Source organism: Macrotis lagotis, chromosome X, assembly GCF_037893015.1.
Source record: "Macrotis lagotis isolate mMagLag1 chromosome X, bilby.v1.9.chrom.fasta, whole genome shotgun sequence".
NCBI classification, from domain to species: domain Eukaryota; kingdom Metazoa; phylum Chordata; class Mammalia; order Peramelemorphia; family Peramelidae; genus Macrotis; species Macrotis lagotis.
This window is the reverse complement of record NC_133666.1, coordinates 166,281,130-166,307,518: the sequence shown is the minus strand read 5'-3', so window position 1 is coordinate 166,307,518 and position 26,389 is coordinate 166,281,130. Positions and strand designations below refer to the sequence as shown.

General features: G+C 35.0%; 1 protein-coding gene across 3 annotated transcripts in view; it reads left to right on the top strand.

The window, feature by feature from the left end:
* Nucleotides 1-26,389, top strand: part of COMMD10 (COMM domain containing 10) — a 249,214-nt gene that overhangs the window by 137,601 nt on the left and 85,224 nt on the right. The window lies entirely within an intron of this gene.

Genomic DNA, 26,389 nt, shown 5'->3' with positions numbered 1-26,389 from the left:
GAAGGCAGTTTGATGGTCTTTACATTGTTTCCTTGATATACATGGATCAAAATTGAATGTGTTGAGAGAGAAATCATATCCTTAAGGAAAAAATAAAATATGAGATAGCAAAATTACATAAGATACCTTGAATAGTTTTTATCCATATAAATTTAATCTGTTCCCTATATATCTTAGAAATGAGATCTTTATCAAAGAAACCTGCTGAAAAGATTTTTTCCCCATGTAATTGTGTCTTTTAAAATTTTTTTTATTTTTTATTTTTTTATTAAAGATATTATTTGAGTTTTACAATTCCCCCCATCTTACTTCCCTCCCCCCACCCCCCACAGAAAGCTGTCTTTTAAAATTTTAACTACATTTTTTTTCAAAGGCATTTGAATTGTGTGTAATCAAAATTATCCATTTTTCCTTCTGTGTTCCTCTTGTTTGATCATGAATTCTTCCCTAGTCTAGATGTGAAATATTGGTCTATATCTTTCTGCCAGACTGCTTTATAGATTCCCTAAAAGTTTTTTAATTGAATAATGAATTCTTGTACCAGTAACTAGTAGACTACTGTTTATAATCTATTCTACTGATCAACTTCTCTATTTCTTAGCCAGTATCAGACTGATTTGTTATTTATTGCTTTGTCAGATAGTTTGAGATCTGGAATGGCTGGGCCCTTTTTGTTCCCATTTTAAAGATGCTTTCTTTTGAGATTCTTAATTTTTTGTTCCTTTGAATGAATTTTGTTACTATTTTTTCAATTCTATAATGTTTGACTGGTATGATACTGAGTAAATAAATCTATTGATGTAGTATTGCCATTTTTATTATATTGGCCAAGCCTGCTCATAAGCAATTAATATTTCTTCAGTTATTTAGATGTCTTTATTTTTATAAAGATAATTTTATAGTTGTTTCCATATAGCTCCTGGGTGTAACTTGAAAGATAGATTCCCAAGTAATTTATACTTTTTATGTTTTCCATATGTTTTCCATATTTTAAATATAATTCTATCTTATCTCACTGAATTTTATTGATAATATACAGAGATGATGAGGATTTGTGTGGATTTATTTTATATCCTACACCTTTTTGGCAATTGCTTATTATTTCATTAATTATATTAGTTGACTTTTTAGGATCTCATCATCTCATCAACAAAAAGTGATAATTTTAAGTTTATTCTCCTAGTTTCTTTAAAAAAAAATCACTATAGCTAGTAGTTCCAGTACTATATTGAATAGCAATGGTGATAATGGACAGCCTTATTTTAATCCCTGATCTTGTTGGAGAAACATCTAGTTTATCCCCATTGATGACTTTTCATTTTTGATGGATATTACTTTTCATATTGCAAAATTATAATGAAAAATTTCTTCATTCCTATGCTTTCTTGTATTTTTTTTAACAGGCATGTATGTTGTATTTTTTCCAAGTTTTTTCTTCATCCATTGACATAATCATATGATTTTTATTAATTTTTATTAATATGATCAGTTATGTTTATAGTTTTTAAATATTGGATTAGCTCTGTATTCCTAGTGTAAATGCCTTATTATAGTATATAATTTTTGTGATAAGTTTTGTTGTTTCCTTGCTATTATTTTGTTTAAAATTTTACATTGCTCTTCATTGGGGATATTGGTCTATAGTTTATATAAATTATATAAATATGTTATTTATTTTCCAATTATATACAATAATAGATTTACCATTTTGCAATTATATATTATAATAATAGTTTTCACCAATCATTTTTTGCAGGGTTTTGAATTTTACAATTCCCCCCCTCCTTTGCCCTACCTCCTTCCCCCCCAACAAAAGGCAATCTGATAGTCTTTATATTTGTTTCCATGATATGCATAGATCAAAATTTAGTGTGTAGAGAGAAAAGATATATCCACAAGGAAGAAAAAAACATCAGGAATAGCAAAATTATGTAATATATAAGCTAATTTTAAAAAAAAATTGAAGAAGATAATCTTTGGTCTTTGTTTAAACCCTACAGTTCCTTCTCTGGATACAGATGGTATTCTCTATCACAGATCTCCTAAAATTGTCCTTGATCATTGCATTGATGGAGTGAGCATGTTGTCATAGAATTTCTGAGTCTGCCTTGGCAGGTAGACTCTCAAATATTTTATATTGTTTGAAGTTATTTTGAATGGGATTTGTTTTTCTAGCTCTTGCTCCTGTATCTTGCTGGTAATATGTAGAAATGCTGAGGATTTATGAGTGTTTATTTTATATCCTGCAACTTTGCTAAAGTTGAAAATTATTTCTAGTAATTTTTAGATGATTTTTTTTAGCATTCTCTAGGTATATACCATTATGTCATCTGCAAAGAATAAGAGTTTGTCTCTTCCTTCCCAATTCCAATTTCCTTCAATTTCTTTTTCTTCTCTTATTGCTAAAGCTAACATTTCTAATACAATGTTGAATAGTAGTGGTGATAACGGGCATTCTTGTTTCATCCCTGATATTTTTTTCTTTTTAATTTACGTCAATGGGGTTAAGTGACTTGCCCAAGGTCACACAACTAGGCAGTTATTAAGCATCTGAGGCCACATTTGAACTCAGGTACTCCTGACTCCAGGGCCAGTGCTCTATCCATTGTGCAACCTAGCTGCCCTTTCACCCCTGATCTTATTGGGAATGCCTCTAGCTTATCCCATTGCATATAATGCTTGTTGATGGTTTTAGATAGATAATGACTCTCATTCTAAGGAACAATCCATTTATTCCTATGCTCTTTATTGTTTTCAGTAGGAATGGGTGCTACATTTTGTCAAAGACTTTTTTAGCATCCATTGATATAATCAGATAATTTCTTATAGGTTTATTTATAGATAGAGTTAATAAAAGTAACAGTTTTCCTAATATCGAACTAATCCTGCATTCCTGGGATAATTCCTGTTTGGTCATAGTATATTATACTAGTGATAATTTGCTGTAATTGATTTTCTAAGATTTTATTTAAGATTTTTGCATCTATATTCATTAGGGAGATAGGTCTCTATTTTTATTTCTCTGTTTTGACATTTCCTGGTTTAGGTATCAGCACCATAGTGATGTCATAGAAAGAGTTAGGCAGAGATCCATCCTTACCTATTTTGTCAAATATTCCTTAAATGTTTGATTAGAATTCACTTGTGAAACTGTCTGACCTTGGAGGTTTTTTCTTAGGAATTCAATAATGACTTGATGAATTTCTTTTTCTGTGATAGGATTATTTAGGTATTTAATTTCCTCTTCATTTAAACTGGGGAACTCATATTTTTGTAAATATTCATCCATTACACGTAGATTATCAAATTTATTGGCATAGAGTTGGACAAAATAATTCCCGAATTATTATTTTAATTTTCTCCTCATTAGTGAGTTCACCTTTTAAATTTAGGATACAGGCAATTTTGTTTTCTATTTTATTTTTTTAATCAAATTAACCTGAGGTTTATCAATTTTATAGGTTTTTTATAAAACCAACTATTGGTTTTATTCATTAGTTGAATAGTTTTCTTGCTTTTGATTTTATTAATTTCTCCTTTAATTTTTAGAATTTCTTATTTCATATTTGATTGGCGGTTTTAAATTTGTTCTTTCTCTAATTTTTTAGTGACATGGTTAGTTCATTGATTTCCTCTTTCTCCAATTTATTCATGTAAGCATTTAAACATATGATATATCGCCTGTCAACTGCCTTGGCTGTATCCCATAAGTTTTGGTATGTTGTCTCGATATTGTCATTATCTAGGTTGAAATTATTAATTCTTTCTATTATTTGTTGTTTGATCCACCAATTCTTTAAAATGAGGTTACTTAATTTTCAATTAGTTTTAGGTCTATCTCTCTCTCTCTCTCTCTCTCTCTCTCTCTCTCTCTCTCTGGCCCATTATTGTATGTGATTTTTATTGCATTGTGATCTGAGAAAGATGTATTCACTATTTCTGCCTTTCTGCATTTGATTATTAGATTTTTATGCCCTGGTGCATGGTCAGTTTGTATAAGTACCATATACTGCAGGAAAATAAAGTATATTCCTTTCTATTCCCATTCAACTTTCTCCAATGATCCATCATGTCTAGGTTTTCTAATATTCAATTTACCTCCTTAACTTCTTTTTGTTTATTTTATGGTTAGATTTATCTAATTCTGAGGAAGGTTGTGGTCTCCCATCAGTAGAGTTTTGCTGTCTTTGTATACCTGTAACTCAATTTCTTCTTTAAGAATCTGGATGCTACACCACTTGGTGCATATATATTTAGTATTGAAATTGCTTCATTGTCTATGGCACCTTTTAGGATGATATAGTTTCCTTCCTTATCACTTTTAATGAGACCTACTTTTGCAACTGCTTTGTCTGAGATAAGGATTGCTACCCCTACTTTTTTCACTTCAGCTGAAGCAAAATATATTTTACTCCACTCTTTTACCCTTACTCTCTATGTATCTCTCTGCTTCAAATGAGTTTCTTTCAAGCAGAATATTGTAGGATTCTGGTTTTTAATCCGGTCTGCTATTCACTTACATTTTATGGGAGAGTTCATCCCATTCACATTTCAAATTTATAATTACTAACTCTTTATTGCCTTTCATGTTATATTCCCTCCATTTGTATTTTCCCCCCTTTCCCCTTTATCCATATTCCCATATTTCCATATTATCCATATTCCCCATATTCCTTCCCTTCCTTCTGTTGGTTCCCTTTTTCCTCCCCCCTCCCATTTCCCCCTTTAATACTTGAAAGGTAAGATAAGTTTCTTATCTTATGTGAATATATGTTAACTTTAGGCCTAATCCAATGAGAGTAAGATTCAGGCAGTTCTCACTTCCTCCCTTCTTCCCCTCTATTGCAGTAGGTCATTTGTATCTCTTTTTGTAATGTGATTTACCCCATTCAGTCTCCTCGATCCTCCCATCTCTTTACTGTCCCTACTTTTTAAGGAGATATTGTTTTTAAATCATTCTATCAGAGTCATAGAAAAGTCATGAGTGTCCATTACTTCTGTCTAAGTATATTCTCTCTAATAGAGTTACAATTCTCAGGAGTTGTGAGAATCTTTCTCCCAGATGGGGATATAACCAGTTTCATCTTATTGGATAGCAGGTTTTTTCTTTACCCCTTTTTTACCTTTTTGTGTGTTTCTTGAGTCTCCTGTTTGATGTCCAGATTTTCTATTTAGCTCTGGTGTTTTCATCAGGAAAAGTTGAAAGTCTCCTATTTTGTTAAATGTCCATCTTTTCCCCTGGAAGAGAAGGCTCAGTTTCAGCACATAGTTTATTTTTTGTTGCATTCCATGCTTCCTTGCTCTTTGGAATCTTGCATTCCAGGCTCTTCTATCCCTTAGAAGCCAGATCCTGTTTAATCCTTACTGTTGCTATCTAAATTATGTCTTTTTAGCTGCTTGCAGGATTTTCTCTTTTATCTGATAGTTCTGGAGTTTGACCACAATATTCCTTGGTGTTTTCATTTTAGGATCCCTTTCTGGAGTGGATAGATGTATTCTTTCAATACCTACTTTGTCCTCTGGTTCCATGATATCAGGGCAGTTTTCCATCACTAAATCCTGTAATACTGAGTCCAGGCTTTTTTTTCTCTTCAGTGTTTTCAGGGAATCCACTGATTCTTAAGATGTCTCTCCTGGATCTATTCTCGAGGTCAGTAATTTTGCCAATGAAGTATTTTATATTTTATAACGTTTTTGATTATTTGGTTTTGTTTAATAGATTGTTGTTGTCCCATGAAATCATTGGTTTCCACAGATTCCATTCTTTTTGTTTTAGAGAATAATTTTCTTCATTTAACCTTTGCACCTTCTTTCCCAATTGGTCAATTCTGTTTTTGAAAGAGTTTTCCATTTGTCTAATTGTAGTTTTGAGAGATTTATTTTCTTTTTTGCATTTGCCCAATTGAGATTTTGAGCGGATTATTTTCTTTTTGTATTTGCCCTATTGTATTTTCCAAGGATTTGGTTTTTTGTTGCAAGATAGAATTTTCTCTGCAAGGTGTTAAATTTTTTTTTTTGAGTTTCTTTTCCCAATTTTTCTAATTGATTTTTAAACTCCTTACTGATCTCTTCTAAGAATTCTTTCTGGACTGGAGACCAATTCATTTTCTCCTCAGAAGTTCTAGATCTCTCTGGGTTATGATTTGTTTCTTCAAAGTAGTTTTCAATGAATCCCCCTGCCCCCTTCAGCTGACCTTTCTTCTTTTTCCTAAGGTCTTGTGTTGGGGGAGGGACTGGTTCACAGACCTTTGGTTCTGAAAACCCTAGAAGCTTTGCTCACTAAATTTAATAACTCCAAGTGGGTCAGCCAGTAGGCATGCTAATTACTTTCTCTGGGGTGTCTGTGTCCTTGATTTGAAACCCCTTCCTTAGGCCTGGAGGTGCTCTGGATATTGTTATACTTGAATAATGTAGGCTGGGCCCTGGAGTGAGGTAGGTAATCTCCTTTTCAGCTGAGGGAACTCTGCTGCCCATACCTAAGCCTGGGTACGTGGGGGACTGTTACTGTTTGTTCTGGGAAGAGGACTCCATTGAAAGTATGGAGCTCATGCCCAAGCCAAGTGGATCAATATCCAGCTGCACTCTTGAATCATATGTGGTGGAATTCACCAGACCACCGCTAAAGCCTCCACAGTTTAGGTTGGTACTTGGACCTGCCACTCCTGTGCTGCCTCTCTATTCTCTGTTCCTGACTCACACACGGTCCCCAGAGACAGACCTTGTTGGTGGATGTTCTCCTAGCTTCTTTTTCTGGGTTTTGTTGATCAAATTTCTATTAAGAGGTTTCTTTCCTATTATTTCTGAGGAAACCTTAGCACAGTGTCTGGCTTCTCTCTGCCATCTTGGCCAGAACAGGAAGAGTCTTATGATTCTTAAATTATCTTTCCTGGATTTATTTTCCAGGTCAGGTTTTTTGTTTTTTTTTTGCCGGTGAGGTATTTTACATTTTCTTCTATTTTTTCATTTTTTTGATTTTGTTTAATGGATATTTTGGTGTCTCATGAAGGCATTAATTTCCACAGATACCAAATCTTTTTTAGAGAAGAATTCTTTTCATTTGCCCCACATCCAGCCCCGTACACCCAACAATCACCCAGCCATGTGACATGCAAGCCACTCGAACCCCACTGCCCTGCAAGAACCAAAAAAGAAAAAAAAACAAAATAAAATAAAATAGTAATAATAGTAGGGGTGGCTAGGTGGCAGACAGAGCATTGGCCCTTGAGCCAGAAGCACCTGGGTTCAAATCTGGCCTCAGACAACCAACAATCACCCTACTATGCCGCCCCAGGTGGGCCACCCAGCCCCATTTGCCCTGCACCCTCCCCAAAATAATAATAATAAAAAATGTGCTTGAGTCTTTGTTCCAACACCAACAACTCTGTCACGAGTGGATCACATTCTTTATGATAAGTCCATGGCAAAAGTTACTTCCATATTTTTCCACTGTTGCCATTGCTGATCGCAACTCCCTCCTTTCATATTTCTCCACTACCATGTACTACATTTTTTCTCTCTCCTTTCACTCTGACTCTGCTATAGCGTAGCTGAGTGGCACAACAGACAGATCCCTGGCCCTGGAGCCAAGAGGCCCTGAGCCCCCATACCACCCCTTAGGCCCAGCATCCACCTGACCCTATGGTCCCGGACAGGCCATCCAATCCCAGCCCCTTGCAAGAAGTAAAAAAGAAAATGTGTTATATCTGACCACTCTCCCCCCATAGTCCATCCTCTCCTCCATCACTCACATCACCTCCCCCTTCCCCCTGCCCCCCTTCTTACTCCAGATGTCTATACCCCATTGAGTATATATGTGGTTTCCTCTCCTAGCCACCTCTGATGAGAGCAAAGATTCCCTCATTCCCCCTTGCCTTCCCCCCTTCCATATCATTGCAATAGCTCATTGTAATAAAGAAAAATCTTATTATATGAAATATCTTGGCCTATTCCCCCTCTCCTTTTTCTTTCTCCCATTACATTTCCCTTTTTTCTATTGACTCCATTTTTACTCCATATTTTATCTTCGAATTCAGCTATCTCATGTACTTCAACTATAAAAGCTCCCTCTACCTGCTCTGTTGACTGAGAAGGTTCATATGAGTATTATCAGTGTCATTTTTCTGTGCAGGAATACATGCAGTTCATCATCATCAAGTCCCTCATATTTTCCCCTTCTCCTCCAATCTCTGTGTTTCACCTGAGTCCTGTATCTGAAGATCAAACCTTCTGTTCAGCTCTGGCCATTCCAGCAGGAACATTTGAAATTCCCCTGGTTCATTGAAAGTCCATCTTTTTCCCCAGGAAGAGGACATTCATTTTTTCTTGGGTAGTTGATTCTCGGTTACGTTCTAAGCTCTTTTGCCTTCCAGTATATTATATTCCAAGCCCTATGAGCTTCCAATGTAGCTGCTGCTAAATCCTGTGTGATCTTGACTGCAGCTCCATGATATTTGAATTGTGTCCTTCTGGCTGCTTGTAATCTTTTCTCTTTGACTTGGTAGCTCTGGCACTTGGCTATAATATTCCTAGGGGTTGGTTTTTTGGGATCTCTTTCTTGGGGGGGATCAGTGGATTCTCTTCATTTCTATTTTTGCCCTCTGCTTCTAGAATATCAGGGCAATTTTCCTGTAGTAATTCTTTGAAAATGATGTCAAGGCTCTTTTCCTGATCATGACTTTCAGGTATTCCAATAATTTTTAAATTATCTTTCCTAAATCCGTTTTCCATATCAGTTGTTTTTTCAATGAGATGTTTCACATTTTCTTCTAATTTTTCATTTTTTTGGTTTTGAAGTATTGATTCCTGATTTCTGGTAAATTCATCAGTGTTCCTGAATTCTATTCTTTGTCTGAAGGATTTGTTCTCCTCAGAGAGTTTCCTTATCTCTTTTTCCATCTCACCAATTTTGCTTTTTACAGCATTCTTCTTCTCAATAACTTTTTGCACTGTTTTATCCATTTGACCTAAGCTGGTTTTTAGCATGCTATTTTCTTCAGCATTTTTTTGGATTTCCTTGACTAAGCTGCTGACTTCATTTTCATGTTTTTCCTGCATCTCTCTCATTTCTTTTCCCAGTTTTTCTTCTAACTCCCTCATTTGATTTTCAAAGTCTTTTTTGAACTCTGTCATAACCTGAGCCCAATTTCTGTTTTTCTTGGAGTCTTTATATGCAGGAGCTTGTGTTTCCTCATCTTCAGATTGAGTATATTGATCCTTCTTGGGATCATAGATAATGTATTTCTCAATGGTGTTCCTCTTTTTTCTCTGCTTGCTCATTTTCCCAGCCTAAGCCTGTTTTTGGGTTGCTTCCTGAGTTTTTGGGACACTCCCACAAGAGTCTCAGTGTGTGAGGCTCTGTCCTCCCTCCTGGTCTGTAAATGACCACAAGCTCCCCCCCCTCTGCCATGGGGCTGAGGTGGGGGGCCCTGCTGTTCTATGGGGAGGCCCGGACTGCGATCAGGATCTGAATGTGGTCAGAACCCCAGAGTCCTGTTCCAGGGGCAGAGGACAGAGCTCAGCAGTCTCTCTCTCTCTCTTCACTCCCCTCCTTATGTTCAATGGGTTCATGCCCTGGTGGCTCCTGCTTCCTGGCTCTGCCTGCTTCTTTTTCCTGGATCTGGACTGCCTTGGCCACACTGCTCGCTGTGTTCCCTGAGGGCTGGGCTCCAGTGCTTGCTCTGGCAGAGCTCCCCTACTGTTCCCCCAATTTGTGCCCGGTGCTCCCCAGGGAGCAGGTCAGGAAACTCCTGTGCTGCTGGGAGCTGCGGCTCCCAGCTCTCTGGGGCTGCCTCCAGGAGGCTGAAGTTCTTTGGCTCTGGTGGGCCACCCCTCTGGTGGGCCGCCCCTCCAACCCCGGGGAGCAGAGCCTTTCTGCTCTTTTCCAGGTCACCTTGAGTAGGAGAACTGCCTCACTGGGTCCCTTTGTGGGTTCTGTCTCTCCAAAGTTTAGTTAGAGTCCTTAGTTTATGAGTTTTATCAGAGAGCGCCTAAGACCTGATTCTTTCTTGTTGCCATCTTGGCTCCACCTCCCTTGAAGAGACTTTTTAAAAAATCCTACATGCATATGATCCAATAGCATTATATGTTTGAGAAATATTTCCTTAAATACGAGCATACCAACTTTTTCCCTACTCTTCAGCAGTCTCAGATTTAATTATGCTAGTAATTTGGTTTTCTAGGTCTGTCATTCAGCCAGAAAGGGATATAAGACTGTCTGATTATTTTCAAAATGCAGTATATCCTTGTTTTTGTGTAATTCTTTAATGGAAATTACAGTATAATTAAATGAAAGTGATTGAAATGAAATTTTAATGTTTACAATTCTCTTAGGCAATCCTATTGAATTTTGGTATATTTTAATTATTAAATGGGGGACAAAGAACACTGGCATGACATGTCTTACATTATACAAATAAAATATTTTTTTTGACTTGTTACCAATTTCAGTCTGAATGGAATATCCATTTTTATGCAAATATATTGGTCTCAGAGATATTACTGTACCAAAAGATATTATCATGGTATAAAAGTGACAAGCATGGAGAGCTTGCATATATTTGTATGTGGAGAATATTTGTGTTTCAATTGTAACATTCATCTTATGATGTGCCTGTTACTTCTTTAAAACTTAAGGGATTATTTCCTGGGTTTTTCTCTTGTCTTGGGTCACAAGCTTTTGAGAAATTGGATGACCAGGGTCTGCTAAAAATGAGACACAGCATGGAAAGGAATAAACTTCGAAGACTTGAAGCACTTAGTCAAAGGAAGTTATCTAAGTCTCTCTAACATTAATATAAATGCATTACAGTTCCAGAGACAACAGAACCTCCACTGCAAAGCGGATTAACACCAAAACTGCTAAGTTGAACAAATACATGTAATATTTATATTCCCTAGGAGGCAATTCTATTTTGAAAATAATATTGCTTTGGAAATAACCACAGAAAATAAATTTTTTCAAAGAAAAATATGTCATTCTCTCAACAAAGAAAAGATATAGATATAGTGATGCTAATTGGTATAGCTCTGTGATGGAGGATTAGGGTGGTTTAGGGAGTGAAAGAATATAAAGAATATACTTTTGTAAATTAAGTAATTTGGATCACTTTGTTATTCTCTTGACTACTTTCTTTTCTCTCCTATCCCCATTCCTTTTTATATTTCTTTATTCCCACAACAATTTTCTTGCACATCTGTAATTTAGTTCTGGCCTCAGGGTCAAATTTTAGTCTCAAAATGGTAACATGGGAAAAATATATTTAAGCAGGGCCTTCAGAGTTTGTGTGTTTTTAGTCTTTCTAAAATCAAAATAAAGTATAGAATTCTCTAATAAGAGAAAAGTCACCCTCAGATTTTAAAAGATATGTTCTTACCACATTATCTCATATGTACCTAAGCTAAGTAGACCTCTTACTGCTCAATTCTTTCTAATTTCCTACAAAATTCCTAACTGATGATCTCCTCAGTAATCATTTTTCATACATATAGAAATAGATCCTATTGCTTTCTTTGGGTTGGGAGGTGGGGTAATATTGCCTGACAAGGAAGCCATTAGTACATTCTTGATTGTTTTAGGTTTTGTTTAGGTTTTTTGTGGGGGGGTGTGGAATTTGATTTTGTGGAAATATATTGCATTATATCTTTTTTCCAAACTCATTTTCTTTTAAAGTTTAGGCTTCTTTGTTTAAATATCACTTGAAATTAGTTATTTAAAATTTCATTGTCATGAAGCAAGGAAAAGTCTGTATTCTATGTATATTATGAGACATAGTATACAAAATTTTCAAAATCTTTAAGTATAAAAATGACAATTTATTCACTTGATAAATATCAAGACAAAGCATTATGTTGACTACATACATTGAACATTTTGACCAAATTCATTTGGATAAGGAGACAATAACTGCAACGTATTGACTTTCATTTGCATTTCTCTCTTTGATTGAATCTTAATAATTAGTATTGTAGAAAGAGTGAAGTCAGTCTGAATCATGTTGGTGGGGAGATGAGAGGTAATCTTAAATCTATGCAATGGGGAATCAACACTCCTATAATATAGTAAAGGGGAAGAGCAAGATAATCCGGAGATAGATTGGACATAGGTAGAATTTGTCTTCTGCGAATATGATGTGCCATATAGGAATTGATTATAGTGTTAATATGATTTTCAGATGTTTTCCTATCAATGAATACTATACTATCAATTTATATGTGCTTGTAAAAGAACAGAACTTCTTTGCTGTATTAAACTTTCTTCTTCATATTATTATTATAAAGATGTTCCTGTGTTTTTTGATGGGCAGTATTTTAAAATGGCATTGAATGAAATTTTGAGGAGTTTCAAAGCAGCTCCAAAGTCTTAGGTTTTCCAAAAGAATATTCAGTAATTCTACTTGTAGTTCTGTTTCTTGACCAACAAAATGACTTGCATTTGACACTTAAATAAAACTTAAAGAGTCTGATTGCATATATTGATGAAAATAAGTATTATTAATGTATTCTAAGTCAGAATAAATATATGTGATGGTAAGATGGATTCTTTTTTCTAGATGTACTGTATTAGCCATTCATTAATGCTGCATTCATGGTCAACAGTACTATGGTAAACAAAGCCTGTCTTTCTCAAATTTTCACTATAAAGCACATGATAGTCTTTTTGCACTCAGGAATTAGAGAGTACTTCAGCACTATATTTGGGGTCATTTTATATAGCAAAATCACCAACAAAAGTACAAAAACAAAACGCAAAAAAAAGATTGTAAGAAGAAAGTTGTTTCCAGTAAAAAACAGCAGTAAAACAGAAGGGTAGACTTTTGTTCAATCTTAACTGGGAACTTGTATGTCAGGCAACTTAAAATTGTCACCACTCTGCACATGTCCACAAATGACCTTGAAATACGAGAATTGATTTTGGAGTTAGAAATCAAATTTAGGGAGTAGACAAATTCAAAAATACATAATCCTCTAGTAATGAGGGGCAACCGTGTGTCTGTGTGTGTGTGTGTGTGTGTGTGTGTGTGTGTGTGTGTGTGTAATTTGATGTGAAATACACATCAAATCGACTTTCACTGTTGTCTTTTAGCATGATCTTTTTTCCACTTCTCTTTGCCCACTCAAATCAGTCCTATCTTTTTCTCAATCATTCTCTGGCTCTGCAATATACTTTATTACTGTTTCCAGTGTTTAAAAGTTCTCTCTTTAACTTTTTTAAGAAACATGTCAAACTTGAGAGTTTTTATTTAAGGCTGTGGATAAAATTACAAAAAATTTGCAGGTTAGGTAAATGAATCAGAAACAATAGTTCATTCTCCCTTTTTTATGTTGAGAAGGGTATGTCATTACAAATGAGCTATAATATAATATGGTTCAGATTTATCTAAAACAGACTTTTTAATCCTTGTAAACATCTTTAAAAATGCTTTTTTATTTCACAAATTAAAAATAAAATTTTTTTTCTAAAAAAGACAGCATACAAAACACCTCTTTCCTTAGTATCTACCTTATTTTTGAAGCTCACCTGAATGCAGAGTTCCTACTGACTTCAAAGAGTATTTTATGTTTACAAAAGTTTCATAGGATATGAAGCAAAATGAGAAACAGGCCCACCCTCTGGGCCATCCCTTCGGCCCTAAAACAAATTATAAATAGAGTTCTCAGAAGTTGTTTCTATCTCATCATCTTTAATAAACGTCTAGATTCACATTTATAGCTCACAAGTCTTTCATTCTCATATTAAATATTTATACTAGATGGACATCTCTTAGCTTTTTTCATTTGGGCATTTGACATAGTATCTTTATGTTTACTTATTCTATACCATTCTTTTCTTATCAAGTGCCTGTGTGTTTTGATGGATAATATTTTAAAATGGCATTGAATAGAATTTTCAGGCATTTCAAAGCAGCTACAAAGCCTTGAGTTTTCCAAAGGAACATTCAATATTTCTATTTGTAGTTCTGTTTCTTGTTTGACAAAATGGCATATATTATAATGATTTGAATTTAAATGAGAAACCTCTGAATAGACTACTTCACATACTTGAATGTGATTGATAGTTCTGTTATAAAACTAGAGGCATTTCCCCAGAGGATAGCTTTCTAGGTTCCCAGGTGTCCCTAATAATGACTATTGTATAATTTCATAGAATCATAGGATGTTAGAGCCAGAAATGACCTTCGAGATGACTTAGTTCACCTCTAGGAGTTTCACATCTAGTTTTGTGTCCCTAATATAGTACTTTGCACTGAGTAGATGCTTAAAAAATATTTTTTTGAATTTAGCTAAATTAATTTACAGATAAGCTAATAAAAAGGCCATAAAGGCAAAGCTTATGAATGCTCTAGATAAGTGGTATTTGAATCTAAAATCCTGAATTTTGATCATTTTATTCTTTTTTTTTCACCAAGATAACTCATTTACCCATCTGCTTTTAATTGAAAAGCTTCTAGTATTTCCATTCACATCAGATCAACTTAAAGGAATTGACTTCCTTTTCATGTGTTCCCCTACCCCCCCCCAATTAAATGAAATTCTTTTCTTCTGATAGTTTGAAATACCTGAAGAAGAGAGTCAATATTTTATGCCCCCCTTAGTGCTCAGGAGCTTTAACTGAGCTTGAAATATCTAAAGAACAAATTAACCTGTTTATCCATCATCAACTGCTTGTTTATCCATAACAAGTAAGTTTGTGAACTACTGAGGAAGACATTTCCAAAATCAGTCTCTAGACTGCAATTTGCTTTAGTTTTTATTGCCAATTGTTCATGAAATGAAAAGTATATTCAGTAATGGTCACCTTTTCAGGAATAGTAATCAGGGGTGTGTTGTTTCTTTTCAGCACATCTTAAATCTGAATACAGAGTCTGGAATATTGGCAGATTGCTAATAATGACTAATTTCTTTTCTGTTGGTTTTATAAATTAGTAGACTACTGCAAATACTTTTCCCTCTCTTACCCATTTTCCTGAATGGCTTTTTGACTACTGTAGGATTTTGTTATATGTTTTTCACAAAGTTTAAGAACATTATTGTGTCATTGTAAATGGGAATTTAGAGTTGCATCCTTTTTTTGACAAGTACTTTAGCCTAATCTAAAAGTAATATTCAAAAATGAAGATCATTTTTGCAACCACAATTGGATTTTTATCCAGCTTTGTATTTTGAATTTATTTCACTATTGTTAAATAAAGCTTTTGGTATGTAGCTTTTGCATCCAAATATACTTTTAAATTTAAGTGCTAAAATTCCCATCTAGTTATCAGCTAAATAGTGACTGACTTAAAGTTGAGAAAGTTTTATCATTTTTTTAATGATTGTACATAAATGAGCTTGACCATTTTTGCTGTTGGTCTTTATTATTTATGATAGTTTATGCTTATAGTCATTTGCTAATTTATTTGGAAGATTTTTGTAGTACCTTTACCTTTGAAGGTTTGCAGGAACATTTCCTGCAACTATCTTTTTTTTTCATTTAATCTGTAAGTAATGAAATTTCAGTAGGATGCTGTCATAAGACCAGAACTGTATTGTGCTTATCTCAAAGGTAGAAAACTTTGATCATTGACATGTGCCCTATTTCATAAAGAATGGCTTATTGAATCAGTCAACAAGTATTTGTTAAACTACTATATGCTAAGCACTAGGGTTACAAAGGAAGGCAAAAGAAATCCTTGCTCAGCTCTCAATCTACTGGGGAGAGACCACATGAAAAAAATTATGAACAAGCAAGATCGATTGATCGATGTCTCTCTTGTCTATTTCTGTCTCTCTATCATCTACACAATTTAAACTGGGAAAAACTCAATAGAGGGAAAGTACAGGCATTAAAGGGGGTAGGGAAAGCATTTTGCTGAAGGTGGACATCAGTTGAGACTTGAAAGAAGACAGGAAGCAGAGATGAGTAGTATTCCTTGCAAGAGGGGCAATGAAAATTGATGATATCAGGATATGGGGTTTCTTACGTGAAAAACAGCAAGGAATCAGTGTCACTGGACTACAGAATGTAGGTTGGGGAGGAAAGTGTAAGAAAACGGGAAAAATAGGAGGGAGCCAGGTTTTGAGGGGCCCTATATATATCAAAGAGTGAGTTTTAGGGTCACCTAGATGGCGCAGTGGATAGATTATCAGCCCTGTAGTCAGGATTAACTGAGTTCAAATCCTGCCTCAGACACTTAATAATTGCCTAGCTGTGTGACCTTGGGCAAGTCACTTAACCCCATTGCCTTAAATAAAAAAGAATGAGTTTTATATTTGATTATGGAGGTAATAGGGAACCACTAGAGCTTTTTGAGGTCAGACATGGTCAAACCTTCACTTTAGGAAGATTAGTTAAACAGTTGAACAGAAGATGGACCTTAGTGGAGAGAAACTTGTTTCAGGGAGACCAACAAACGGTCCACGGTCCAGCTCTGTGGTGATGATGGTCTTGTACCAGGGTAATGGCTGTGTCAGAAGAGAGACTGAGGTGTGCATGAGGGATATTAGTGATCCACACTATTAAGCACATTCAGGAGGTGTGGATACTTGAGAGACCCAAGATCTCAATGGTCCTTTGCTGCTGTATCACCAAGTTCAGAATTCTTTCTGTTTCCTCCCTCTCCCTCTGTGGTTTAGTGCTTAATAACTCTGTTAATGATCCAGCCTTGGACTTGTGCCTCTGGTGGAACCTTTGCTGCAGGCCCTAGAGCTTTCACCTTTCACTCCTTTCTAAACTTTTTTTGATCTTTTGAGATGTCTTTCTCCCTGAAGGAGAGAACTGACTCTAATACATCACTTCCTATATTTACTTGCCCTCTAAAATGATTTGATTTTTTGCTTCCAGAAATCTGCTGACTTTAATCCGTAATTACATTTTTTCCCTCTTGCTGATACCATAATAACATTTCCTGATCTTTCTCTTCTCCCCGTTCTTCTCCCAACTCTTACTAGAGGCTAAAAGAGTTTATTTACTAGAATTTATTTATAAGGGAAAAGACTATATAAATTCACAAAGAATATTTCAGGGCAAAGTCATTAGAAATTCACATAAAAGAAATCTTAACTAAATGCTTAAAAACTAGTTAGTATTTAATCTTCCTAATCTTTCTCTCCAGTTATGTTTCCCAAGGCCTAGTTTGACTTAATATACTCCTCGTCCCTAGGCTAGTAGCTTCCTTGTGAGGTCCAGATAAGCATTGCAAGCTACATGTTCTGAAATTCCCAGCTTATTTTCATTCAGTTGCAAAACCCCTGAGTGCAAGATAGACTGTGGATTTTGCTTTCACAATCTCTTGTAATACTGTGATAATTTGTCTTCTCCTTGTTCAAGGGGCAAAAATAAATACCATGCTTCTGTCATTTCAAAAATAATCATCTCAACCACATGGGTTACTCCTTTAGTTTATAAAAGAAAACTCTTTAATTTATAATCTGTATATGAGCAATGATGCGGACTAGTTTGAAATATACCAACAGTATTTATATTGTTTTCTTGCTTTAACTATTACAGATAAACACAACTTTGGTATAAGCCGAAATATTATGCACCAACGTAGAGTTCACTTACATTCATAGGATCATAGATTCAGAAATGATAATAAATTCGACATGATATAGTATTTAATTCAGTATTGTCCTTTTATAGAGAGGACATTGAGTCTCAAAGAGGTTAATGTGACTTCCTCTAGGTCACTTAGGGATTCAAAACTAGGTCTGCTGCTTTTGAATTCTGTGTTTTTCCTATTTTTCCACCTTGCTACCTCATCTCTTGTTTCAACTATGTTGCATTACTTGATCTGCCAGTGTTGGTGATAGACACACAGGAATGTCAGTTGTTGTGAATCTGATGACTTGTTTTGTTGTCTTTGCTGTAATCTTGTTTCTTACCTTAATTAATGTTTAATTTCTATTTGAAAGGGACTGGGATAAAATGGGGTACCTTTGGCAAAGACCCTAAATCCAGTTAACTACTTGTTCCCTTGGATTTTTCTGTTGCTGCTACTTAATGTGTATATAAAAGAAGTGAATTGGGATGGAGAAGTGAGATTTCTTCCTCAAAGAACATATTTTTCTATTTTATTCTCGTTGGTGGTACTTCTCTCCTGTCTTCTGGAATTGAACATACTTGGAGTTCTCTCAAGTTCATGAATCTGTGCTTTACTCTAGTTTGAAGGGATTTCAGATATAATTTTTATTACATTGTGGTCAGTAAAAGTGTGTTCATAATTTCTGCATTAGTTTGTGAAGTATTTATGCATTAATATATGATCAGTGGTTGTAAAAGTGCCATACACAACTGAAGAATAAGGTATTTTTTAAAAAATGAGAAATATGTTTCAATTCAGTAATTAGAGATCTCTAATTTTCATAAAGTTCAATTCAAGTCTAACTTAATTATATTTTTGCTGTTGTCATTAGATTTATTTGATTCCCAGTATAGTCTCCTACCCCTTCTCATTCCTTCTTCTCCTATGACCACCAAAACAGAACAAAAGGGTGCATTGTGGTTCACCACTATTATAGTTTTATATTTTATTTTTTTGAATTATAAAGATTTTATTTATTTTGAGTTTTACAACTTTTCTCCTAATCTTACTCCCTCCCCCTCCACAGAAGGCAATTTGCCAGTCTTTACATTGTTTCCATGGTATGGTATATACATTGATCCAAATTGAATGTGATGAGAGAGAAATCATATCCTTAAGGAAGAAACATAAAGTATAAGAGATAACAAGATCAGACAATAAGATATCAGTTTTTTTTTCTAAATTAAAGTTAATAGTCCTTGGTCTTTGTTCAAACTCCACAGTTCGTTCTTTGGATACAGATGGTATTCTCCATTGCAGAGAGCCCCAAATTGTCCCTGATTGTTGCACTGATGGGTTGATCATTGCCCCCATGTTGCTGTTAGGGTGTACAGTGTTTTTCTGGTTCTGCTCATCTCACTCAGCATCAGTCCATACAAATCCCTCCAGGCTTCCCTGAATTCCCATCCCTCCTGGTTTCTAATAGAACAATAGTGTTCCATGACATACATATACCACAGTTTGCTAAGCCATTCACCAATTGAAGGACATTTACTTGATTTCCAATTCTTCGCCACCAGAAACAGGGCTGCTATGAATATTTTTGTATAAGTGATGTTTTTACCCTTTTTCATCATCTCTTCAGGTTATATACCCAGTAGTGGTATTGCTGGATCAAAGGGTATGCACATTTTATTGCCCTTTGGGCGTAGTTCCAGACTGCTCTACAGAAAGGTTGTATTTGTTCACAGCTCCACCAACAATATTTTAGTGTCCCAGATTTCCTACAACCCTTCCAACAATGATCACTGTCCTTTCTGGTCATATTGACCAGTCTGAGAGGTGTGAGGTGGTATCTCAGAGAACCTTTAATTTGCATTTCTCTAAAAAGCAATGATTTAGAGGAATTTCTCATATGGCTATGGATTGCTTTGGTCTCCTCATCTGTAAATTGCCTTTGCATATCCTTTGACCATTTGTCAATTGAGGAATGGCTTTTTTTAAAAAATATGACTCAGTTCTCTGTATATTTTAGAAATGAGTCCTTTGTCAGAAACATTAGTTGTAAAGATTGTTTCCCAGTTTACTACATTTCTTTTGATCTTGGTTACAGTGGTTTTGTTGGTTTCTTGCTGTAATTCAATCAACTTTTCCTTTAAGTATTTAGATGCAATGCTTCAAGTACATTTCTTGTAAACAACAGTTTATTGGATTCTAAGTTTTAATTTAGTCTTTGATCCTCTTCCATTTTGTGGTTTGAGTTCATTCATATTCACTATTAAGATAGTTTAAATGGGGGCAGCTGGGTGGTACAGTGGATAGAGCACTGGCCCTGGAGTCAGGAGTACCTGGGTTCAAATCCAGCCTCAAACACTTAATAATTACCTAGCTGTGTGGCCTTGGGCAAGCCAGTTAACCCCATTGCCTTGCAAAAAAAAAAAAAAAGATAGTCTAAATGTGTATATATTTCCTCTATCCTGTTCTCTTGTATTTTTTTTTTTACTTTTTCCTTCTACTTTCCTTACACTGAAGAGTTGGGTGGTAAGAGAGGCTTTTGCCTGACACTTAACGATCTATGATCAGTCATTGTTCCTTGACTCTCTTCTTTTTCCTCCATCCCAGTCTTTGATCATAGATTTTTATTCTTTTTTTTTTACTTTTAATGCCCACTTTCATACTCTTCCATACTATGTTGTAGTTTCATACTATGACTACTTCCTCACCTATCCTGACCTCCCTCTTAAATTTCACTTCCCTTCTTCTTTTCCTATCCTATTTCCCTGTTTAGTTTAATGTGTTTCTACATGCTTTTTTTAAGTATTTGTATGTGTTCTAGCTTGTTTGGTCTGCCTCAGATGAAATGATGTTTATAGAATACTTATTCCACCCCCCACTCCTTTTCCCATATTTGTGTCATTTGAAATTAGTTTCCTCTTCTTCCTCCTTTTCTCTCCAGTATAGTCTTCTTAACTCTCTCCATTCTTTCAACCATCAAAACAGAACAAAACTCCCACAGGACATCTTCCTATGTTATTTAATTTTATGATTCATGAAGACATTAAAACTCTGGGAGGATAGATGATACTTCTCCCCTTATTAGCAGACAAACAATTTATCCTTATTTAGTCCCTTTTATTTGATCAAATTTATCTTCTTTCTGTGTTTCATTTGGTTACTGCATTTCTATTTCAAAGTATCTCCTCAGTTCTGGGCTTTTCTTTAAGGATGACTAGAAAGCCTCGATCTCATTAAAGATCTATTTTTTTTCTCACATAGGCTTATATACTCAATTTTGTAGGATAGGTTTTCTTAGTTGTAAGTCTATGTATTTTTTTGCCTTTGTAATATCATATTACAAACTTGCCTTTCCTTTAGTGGCATCTGATAAACTATCTGTGGCTCCATGATACTTGATGGATTCCTTTTTGACTGCTTGTACTATTTTTTTCTTTATCTTGGAATCTCTGCAGTTTGTCTTTTTATGTTTCTGGAAATTTTCATTTCAGAATTCCATTGGTTTATAGATTTGTTTTCTATTTTTATTTTGATTGGTTGATATATTTGTTTTCTATTTTTATTTTGTCCCCTGGTTCTGAGAGATCTGGGGTTTTTTTTGAAGGGGTTGGGTTTTTTTGGGTCAAAATTTTCAGGTAATTTAATGATTCTTTGATTATTTCTTTGTGACCTTTTTTTAGGTCAGTTAATGACAAGAACACATCACATTTTTGCTATTCTTTCAATCTTGATTTTGATTAAAATTTCTTATTTCATGTGGAGTCACTATTTTATGTTTGGCTCCTTCTGATTTTCAGGGAGTTCAATTCTTCATTAAAATTTATGTATATCTATTACAGGAAATATTATTATTTTTGTATTTTTTTCCTCCTTGGCTAATCAATTTTTTGATTTCTTGCTTCAATATTCCAAGAGCTCTTATAATCCTTTTTGGCCAGGGCATTCTTTTCTAAGACTCTTTTTGTATTGTGAATTTATTCCCTTCTTGGTTTATACTTTCATTTTCTTTTAGTCCAAGTTATTTCTTTATTGTGTTGTGTTTCTTGTTGTTTTTTATTTTATTTTTTTTCTGTTTCCCTTTGTTGTGGGATTGGAGGCTTGTGCTTGAGTCAACATTGTTTCTCTCTCTCCTGGATGATGTATGTAGGCACAGACTGATCTTGAATTTGGGTGCTAAGGCTAAGGCTTCACTTTTGCAGGAACTCTCTAGCCTTGTACTGTTGTTTAGATTTAGACTGATAAATTTGAGTTCCTTCTTTGAGTATGGATGTGGATGAAGGCACAGCATTGCCATTTGCTATTCTGGCCACTGATTAGACCCTCATTCCTACTGTTGGTTTGGATTGTTTTGTACTGCATCTTTCCTATATTCTGGTTTGCCTTTAGTCTGGCATCCACAGAAATTTGGAAGTCTTTTTTTCTCTCCCCCCCCCCCCCACTTTGGTAATTCCAGCCTGGATAGTTCTGATTCCCTTTGGTTTTCTTTATCATTGTTCCTTCTGGTACATTTTTTAGAACTTTAGGAGTGATTGTGATGTAACTGTGCTCTTCTGGAAACTAACTCATAACCTCCATGAGGGATTTGGGCAAAAACTATATGTATTTCAGATAATTTGTATTTATGATCTCAAGTTACATGATTATTTTGGTTCTCCATGTAGTGTTCATGGTCCTTTCTTGAGAGTTCCACCCCAGGAAAATTTCTTAGGAAGACTATACAACCATGTTCATTTACTCATTTGCTTCTCAACTTCGTTACAAATTTCCTTCTCCTAGGGTCCTCAGCAAATCAGTCTCTCTCTCTGTGACTTATATCTTACCTTTTCACCCTTACTCCTCCCTTTCCTGTCCCCCTCAACTCTCTTCAGTCCTTCTCCAACTCTTGTTTGTTATTGTTCATTTCTTCAGTCCTTTTCAGTTATTCTTGTGCCAATTCTCCATGCAGTTTTCTTGGCAAAAACCTGGAGTCATTTTCCATTTCCTTCTTCAGTTTTATGCAGGCAGAACTTAAGTGACTTTTCCAAGATCTTACAGCTAGTAAATGTCTTAATTTAGATTTGAACCCTGTTCTTTCTTACTCCAGGACCAATGCTTTATCCTTTTTTGTCATAAAACATTATATAAAAATTTCTCTCCATGCAACCACATGGACTCATAAAGCATCCTTCAGTATAATTTTAGGTTTCTCCCTCAGAGAAATTCCCCAATTATTCTTTTCACTGGGTTTTGGACAGTTTCCATCTTAGCTCAATCTCTGAGATAAACCCACTATTTTAATGAACATATCTTGACTTCCTCCTGTTATTCAATCCTTCTCTTTTTTTCTTGTTTTTGCTTTTTTGATATTTTTTTTTCAGAAGGCTAATTTCATTACACTTACCTGCTCTACTCTCTTCATACTCTTGTCCTCTTAAAAAAATTCTTTTTTTTTGCTTTCAGTGAAATTTTCAGACACCCCCCCCAACTATTATTTGCTATAATGGATGGTATACTAACAGTCATATTAAAGAATCTTCATTCACTTTACACATTCTACCTCATAAATAGTAGCATACTCTAAATTCTATACATTTTATCATATCTACTTCACTTCCATAAGTCCACTGAAGTTTTGGAGGTGAAGGGTATGTGTAGGCAAGTGACCTAAAGCCCTTTCCCCTTCATTTTCTAAGGTGCTATCATCAGGTTGTATTTCACTGTTTATTTTACTGTACTATTTTATTACAAATGCTGAATTCTCACTGCTTTTGTGGTTTTCAGCCTAGAAGTGAAGAATTTTTAAAAGTCACTGTCAGATACTTTCCCCTGCTCCCCACATAAAATGGACAAGCAGAAGGAATGGATATTTCTCACTCAGTCATTAGTTCTTGTAGAACCAGACATTACGTCTAGTCAGAATCACTTATCAAGCTATTGCTACTTTTTCACCAAGGTAATTTCAGTCAGACTAGGTCATGTTCTAAATGTCAACAAGAGGTACAAGAGGGAGTAAAATGTCATCAGAAAAATGCACATATGCATATATTTCAGATGGGATTAAAAAGCTTTTAGAGGTAAGGTATTTGAATTTTTTGCTCAATGAATAATTAATGTGAATGAATTTGTTATGCTAGTAACATTTTTTGTTTGTCCACTTTAGTCCCCTGTTTTCCTTAATATTTAAAAAAATCAGTGAAGTCATTATGACATCCATATTTATAAGTTTTTCACTGCAGAGAGAACAGACATTAAGAGATTTTTCTAATTTAACTCAACTTTTTTATTAGGAATTGAAATGTGATATATAATTAGCAACAAAATTATAGTTTTGATGATTAATGTTTAATATTCACAGGGTTTTAAAAAACAAAATAGACAGATTTTTAAAATAAAATATTTATTGCTATTACATATGTAGCCAGGTTAATTTTTTAAAATCATTTAAACAAATTTAAGTAGCAGTAAAATCCATTTAATCATTTTGAAATGCTTTAAGAATAAGCTCATTTTAAAAAAAAGAATTACCTTGGGGACATTTAGCAGTACATTGCCCAGAATACTAGTTTTTAATGGTGCCTTGAGAGTATTTTAGTGAACACTTACTAAGCTCTTTCTTTGTTTGAATTCAGAACCTCAATTTCGAAGGAGTGTTACATAATAGATAGAGAGCTGCTCTAAATTTCCTGCCTCTGATTCATTAGGTCCAGCTTTGTCACCCTAGGCAAGTCTCTTAACCTTTTAATACAACCAGGCAACTTTCTAAGACTATAAGCTACAGAGAAGCTATAGAGAATGCCATCCTGCATTGTCAGAGGGTATTCTTCATCTGCAGGTAAGCTATAATGATTGAATTACAGTTCTCATTTCCTATCTCCTTAATGTTCCATTGACTCAAGAAATGTATTATGTAGTTTTAAATTTTTTTTGCAAACGCAATGGGGTTAAGTGAGTTGCCCAAGGTCACACAGCTAGGTAATATCTGAGACTGAATTTGAACTTAGGTCCTCCTGACTCCAGAGCTGGTGATCTATCCACTGCACTACCTAGCTGCCCCATGCATTTTAGTTGGATAAATTAGAAATTTATCTTGAAAGTAGAATCTAAAATGACTGTGAAACAGATTTATGAGTCTTTCCCTTAAAAGTGGAGATTACAAAAGAAATAATTATAACTTTTCATATAGAAACTGATTCATTGAGTTTAAATTATAGAACCATGGACTGCCATTTTAAAATAATTTTGATTATTATTTACTGTCTGCTAAAGTGGTAGGAAAAAACCCTTCCCATTGAAACTAGAATTTAGAATAGGAAAGATATGACTTATTCAATTTCTTGAGCAAATTACCTATTGGTATGCTATGAATTATGTTAGATGTGGAGAATATGAATACAATGATAAAATGATTAGTAATCTTTGAGTTTATTCTAATGGGAGAGAGACAAGTACATTTGTAACTATATGCAGAACAAAAAGAAATTCAAATAAATATGAAATAGTTAAATAAAGTATTCCTAAATTCAAATCTGGTCTCAGATACTTACTGGTTATGTGACCCTGGGCAAGTCAACCTTAGTTTCTTCATCAATAAAATGAACTGCAGAAGGAAATGGCAAACCACTCCAGCATCTTTGCCAAGAAAACTCCAAATGGGAACCCGTTGAGTCATAGAGGACTGAAAAAACAACTGGACCACAACAGTAGCAACAGAATTTAAATAACTGGTCATTTGAGAGGGAAAGCATCAGGAGTACAGGCTTCATGGAGAAGGTGGCATTTGAACTACACCCTGAAGGAAGAATGAAAGGAAGAAGGACAAGTGTTTATTTAACAACTGCTGAGTGCCAGGGTCTCTGCTGTGAACACTTTACGAATATATTTCATTTAATCCTCATGACAACCCTAGAAAAGGTCGGTGCTATTATTTCCATTATACATTTAAGGAAACTGAATCACTAGAAGTGAAGTGACTTGCTCAAGGTCACACAGTTAAGAAATATCTGAGGTCAAATTTGAATTGAAGTCTTTGTGCTTTACCTACAATGCCACCTTGCTGTCTGTCCCATGAGGAGGAGGAAAGAAGAAACATTGAATGTATCTAGAACAGCCAGGTAGCACAGCTGTTAGTGGTATAGGGGGTGAAGTGATGGCCAGTAAAATTGGAAAGATAACTTGAGTGGTTTCAGGTTGTGACAGACTTTAAGGGCTAAGCAGGAGAGTTTATATTTGTGCATAGAGCAGCAAGAAGCCATTGGAATTGAGTAGGGGAGTAAATATTCAGATATGCATTTAGGAAAAATAATTTATACAAGGTGTGCTGTCTAGACTGAAAGAGTGAGAGACTTGAGGCAAGGATATTAATTCAGAGATAATTGAAATAATCTCTGGTGGTTGTAGAGAGAAAGAGATGGATGTAACCAAGTTATGGGAACAGAAAAGTCTGGCAAGAGGGAGGGACAGTTCCAAGATAATAAGCCTAGGGTCCTGGAAGAATGGTAGTTCCTTCAACAGAAATAGCAAAGTTTGGAGGTCAGATGACTTTTGGAAAGAAGATCATGAATTTTGTTTTGAAATATCTAGTCTATGTTGTCTTTAGGACATTCATTTCAAAATGTCCAGGTAGCATCTGATGATGTGGGATTGAATCTCAAGGGAGAGACTGGGAATGTGTATTATAGAGATCAGGCTTCAGTTAGAGGCATGAGATGCACCTATCTTTAGGGAGTATGATCTATGATCTGGATGGTAAACCAGAAAAGGAGACTGAAAAGTAGTAGTTAATTAAGAGAAAAAATAAGGAGAGAATAGTATCACAAAAGGGCAGCACTGGCTTTGGAATCAGGAAGACTCATCTTTTATGGGTTTATATCTGATCTTGGATATTTACTAGATTT